Below are 5753 nucleotides of genomic sequence, written 5' to 3' on the forward strand. Positions count from 1 at the left end.
CGCGCCGCCGCGCGTCGCATGCGTCACTCGCGCGCGACTCCGCGCGGCGGCCGCGAGGGGAGGCGCTCGCCCTGCGCCGAGACCTGCCAGCTCCAGCCCGCTGCGTCTCCCGCGTGGCCTCGAGGCGCGGCGGCTGAAGGACCGCTTAAAAATAAACAGCTGGCGCGGCTGCGCACGTCACTCCCAGCCAGTGCTCAACGGGCCTCCAGCAGAGCCCGTTACCAGGCAGCGGTCGCGGCTTCCAGCCGTTGTGCGTGCCCAAGCACCCTGTGCACACACAGCTCGAGGGCTTAACTCCCACGGCGACGGTGAGATGCAGGGACGAACCAGCCACCCGCAGCAAACGTGGATCAAACCTGAAGCTGCTGCGTTAGGCCCCGAGTTTGTATTTCTACAGCACGCACCGAACGTGGGACAGTGACCTACCAAACTGCACATCGTGGTCCGGATTGAGGGATCGGTTTTGAGGACTGGCCGATGTAATGTTAAGTTTGTCAGACTGAGAACGAGTAGTTGCCCAGGGCTGCGGAGTGGAGTTAGGGTGGAATGGAGACTGACCGCTAAGGGCTACAGGTTTGGGGGAAGTGGCTAAAATTGCATTGTAGTGATGGCTGCACACTCTATAAATTGTATGGTATATGAATTACAACTTTAAAATTTTTACTTTATTAACTTTTAGCTTATTTAAAACTCCATTCTTTTAAATTGGTGCTGAATTATGTCCTCATAAAATAATTTTTACCCAGGTAGTCTGCCAGGCTTAGCTCAGCTTGCTCAGCCATTCATTCATTGATTAATTTATTCCACTGTTTGTTCTGTTAAACACTAATCAGTGCCTAGGAAAGCTCCCAGTGAGGTAAGAAGTTCTCTGAAAAGAATGTGGTGAGGAGGGAGAGGGAGGGGGCGCTGGCCACTCCCCTTATCTCCAGTCCTTAGTAGATCATGATGAATGACCTTGGTTGTAAAGGAAAGGAACGGGGTGCAGCCCTCCACTGCACCCTGGCTCGCAGCCACGGAGGAGTGAGTAATAAAATGTCCAAAACCTCTGTTGAGTCCTCCAAGTTCTCCCTCTGGGATCCGTAAACAGTATGCTTGGGGCTTTTGCAGTCCTGGGGTTTTAATGTCATTATACATTAAAAGAGATTAAGGAGAGGGGCTGGGGAGATAGCTCAGTTGGTAGAGTGCTCGCCTTGCAAGCACAAGGCCCTGGGTTCGATCCCCAGCAACCCCCCCCCCCCCAGAAAAAAAAAGAGATTAAGGAGAAAAAGATAGGGGCACGGATCCACACAAGTTCTCGGTTTAGTAGGGAAGAAAGCTGTGTAAAGAGAAATTTACAATGCAGTGTGATAAGCTTAAAAACACACACACAAAAGGAGAATGTAGTCTGGGAGGTGCTACTGGCGCTTGAGAGAACATCTCAGAACATCTACAAGGCAGGTGAAGCACTGTGCAGAAGCACTGAGATGGAATGAGGATGCAAGAGTCTCCAAAATTAAATATACAAGGGCTGGGTATGTAGCTCAGTGGTAGGGCACCCCTGGGTTCAATCCCCAGTACTGCAAAAAACAAAACAAAAAACAAATCTCCAGATGTTTCAGTGGCTGAAGATTAGAGATCAAGATGTTGGGATCAATGCGCGGGGCTTAGTATAGATCCTTTAATGGTTTAGGTGAAAAGAAAGAGCAGGTCAGGTCCAGCTCCTCTCTGGCCTACTCCCAGAGCAATTCTACTTCTATCTCTTCAGTGTACTGTGACTTCACATAGACTTCATTTGAAAAGGAAAGGGGGTGGTGTGTTTTGCTTAAAAAAAACTCATCACTCTCAGCGTTACAGAGGGACAAAAGGCAAGCTGTAGTGGGTTGAACAGTAAATGCAAAGTAAAGAAATGGAGGCAGTGACTGCAGATTCCCACTCAAGAAACGTGAATAAGGGAAGAAGACAGTATCTAGCCCATACATGGTGAGTTCAGCAGATGCGATACACATAAAAGTCATCAGTGTACTGGATATCATGAATAGAAAAATTACTTGGAATTAACAAACATAAAGATCCAAGGCCTGGGGCACCTTTGTGTTTAGAGGTCAAAGTGATGGACACACAAAAAGTACAAATCATTTAGTAAAATACAAATTAAAAGAAGAGCCAGGCATGGTAGTGCACACCTATAATCCCAGTAACTGGGGAGACTGAAGTAGGAGGCCAGCTTCAGCAACTAAGGGAGACCCTGCCTCAAAAATAATTAGAACGAAATTTTTAAAAAGTAAATAAAAAACCTAATATCAGCATAAGATAGATAAATAAATAGATAGGGCTGGGGGAGTAGCTCAGTGGTAGAGCACCTTGAGTCCTATCCTAGTACAAAATGAAAAAATATAACTTGACAGAGTCCATCACTGTCAGAATGACACTGCCAGAAGTTTTAAAGGCAGCTTGTTAGACCAACTGGAGGTAATAGCAGATGGAAATTTGGAACTATAGAAAGGAATGAAGAGCATCCCAATAAATAGGAGCATAAGCAGAAAAAAACCCTTCATTTTCTCATGATTTACCTACAGTACTTTATTTTAAAATTGGGATAACGTGATATGAAGTTTATAACAAGTATAGAAGTAAAAGATGTGACAACTGCCACCAAAGCCCAGGTATGGGGAAGATAAATGGACTTACTATCAAAAGGCCATTACATGTGCAAGGTAGAAGCAGGAAATGGGGCATTTGCAGTGCTAGGTGGGGCACGAGAAGGGGTATGTGAAACAGGTCAGTGAGGGGGAAGCTGTTCAACAGGTCCTGGGTCACCAAACAAGACTGTGTAACTGATAGAAAGAGAACAAAGTTGGACAATTCACATTTCCTTATTTCAAATGGAACAATGGAAACAATATGGTACAAGCGTAAAGACAGATAGATATACAGGCCTATGAAAAATGAGTGCCAAGCCATTCAATCTAAGAGTAAGAATTTCTTTTAAGGGCTGGTGTTGTGGCTCAGTGGCAGAGCACTTGCCTGGCATGTGTGAAGCACTGGGTTCGATCCTCAGTACCACATATAAATAAATAAATGTCCATCAACAACTAAAAAATATTTAAAAAAAATAAAAGAATCTCTTTAACAAATAGCACTCAAGGTCAAAATTGTTAAAAATGGCAAATTTTATGTTATTCATATTTTGTCACAGTACAAATGATGAAAAAAGATAATTGTCTAATAAAAATAATACCCATACCGGGGGTTGGGGATATAGCTCAGTAGGTAGAGCTTGCCTTGCAAGCCTAAGACCTTGGGTTCAAATCCCCAGCACTGCAAAAAATAATAATAATAAAAACAATACCCATACCTCAAAATAATAAATGCCATATATAAAAAGTATGTAATTAACAATATACTCAAATGTGAAAGACTGCAAGTTTTTCCTCTAAGATCAAGAACAAGGCAGTTATGCCCCATCTTGCTCCTCCCATTCAACACAGTTTTGGAAGTCCTACCTAGAGCAATTACGTAAGGAAAAATTTTAAAAGGCATTCAAATTGGAAAGAAAGTAAATTATCTGTATTAGTAGGTGACATGATCATACATGCAGACAATGCTAAATACTTAGGGAACTTATAAACAAATCTAGCAAAGTTGTGGGATACAAAATCAACATGCAAAAATTAGTTGCATTTCTATACATAAACAATGAATAGTTCCAAAAGGAAATTAAGGAAACTGCCTATTTACAAGAGCACCAAAAAGAATAAGAATTCTGTGAAACTAAAGAGGCCAAAGAGGTAAACTTTGAAAACCACAAAACATTGTTGAAATAAATTTTAAAGGACACATAAATAGAAAGATACCTTGTGTTCATGGTATCTCTTGTGTACACCTAAAGTGACTAACAGATTCAACACAATCCCTATCAAATTCCCAACCCCCCATAATAGGTAAATTCACCCTAAAATTCACATGGAATCTCAAGAGAGCCAAAACAATTTTGAAAAAGAACAGAGGGCTCACACTTTCAGATCTCAAATCATGTAATCATATTTCTATTTAAAAAATGGAATAAAAACGTGATCAAGCTAAGGTAATCAAAACATTGTGGTACTGGCATAAAGACAGATATATAGACCAATGAAATAGAATAGACTCCAAACAAAACCCTTGTGTATTTTGATTTTCAGCAAGAGACAGAGTTTCAAAATCATTCAATGGGAAAAGGACAGTCTCTTCAAGAAATTATGTTGGGAAAACTGAATATATACTACAAAAGAATGAACCAGAACCCTTATCTTATGCCATATATACAGTGGATTAAAGGCCTACATTCAAGATCTAAAAGTATAAAACTCCTAGACAAAGAGAGGGGAAAAGCTTCATGATGCTTGACTTGGCAAATATTGTTTTTTTCATTATTTAGAGAATACTTTATTAGTTTCCATAATCAAACCACATAGATAAGACTTTACATATTTAATAAAGTGCATTACCCTTGTACAAATGGAAAAAAATGTTTTATATTTCTAGACCAATATGCGTTAATTTCTGTACAATGCCAACTCCACATGGTAAACTGGGATACTTTTCCCAAAGGGCAAACGATTTCTTGAATGTGACACCAAAACACAGCAACAAAAATAAACAAATGGATTACATCAAACTTAAAAACTTTTGTGTATCAAAGGACACCACAAAACAACAGAGTGAAAAGGGAACTATAGGGTAAGAGAAAATATTGTAAGTCATGAATCTGTAAGGGATAAACATTTAGAATATATACAGAATTCCAATAACTCAACAAAAAATCAAATAACCCAATTAACAAGGCACAAAGGACTTAAATTAACTTTTGTCCAAGATGATGCAGAATGAGTGAACAAGCATATGAAAAGATGCTTGTTCAATTTCACTAATGCTTAAGATGCTTAGTCAATTTCACTAATCATTAGAGAAATCATCTCGTACCCACTAAGATGGCTATTATCAAAAAGCCAAAAACAACCAGAGTTGGCAAGGTTATAGAGAAATTGGAACCCTTGTGTATTGATGGTGGGGTTGTAATATGTGCAACCACTATGGAAAATATGATAGATTTTCCTCAAAAACTAAAAATAGAAAACCACATGATCCAGCAATTCCAATTCTGGGTATATATCTAAAAGAACTTAAAGCAGGATTTTGAAGAAATACTGGTATGCCCATGTTTACAGTGAGGTGGGGGAAGTAAGCCAATGTCCATTGATGGACAGGACGGATGGGTGGATGGATGGTTGGACAAAATGCAGTGCTTACATACAATGGAATACTATTTAAGCCTTCCTAGGGAAGGAAATCCTGTCTCATGCTACAACATGTGTGAATCTTGAGGGCATTAAGCAAAATAAGCCAGTCACAAAAAAAGACACATACTGTGATTCTACCCATATGAAGTATCTATATTAGTCAAATTCATAGAAATAGAAAGTAGAATGATGTTTAACAGGAGCTGCAGCGAGATGAGAGGGAAACTGTTGTTTAACAGGCATAGAGCTTCAGTTCTCCAAGAGGAAAAAGTTCTGGAGATCTGTTTTACAATGTAAATATCCTAACACTATTGAAACATACACTTTAAAATGGTTAAGATGGCTGGGTGTGGTGGCACACACCTGTAAGCCCAGACACTCAGGAGGCTGAGGAAGAAGAACTTAAGTTCAAAGCCTCAGCAACTTAGCGAGGCCTTAAACAACTTAGACCCTGTCTCAAAATTCAAAAATAAATAAATAAAAAGGGCTGGAGAT

Source organism: Sciurus carolinensis, chromosome 18 (assembly GCF_902686445.1).
Source record: "Sciurus carolinensis chromosome 18, mSciCar1.2, whole genome shotgun sequence".
Lineage (NCBI taxonomy): Eukaryota > Metazoa > Chordata > Mammalia > Rodentia > Sciuridae > Sciurus > Sciurus carolinensis.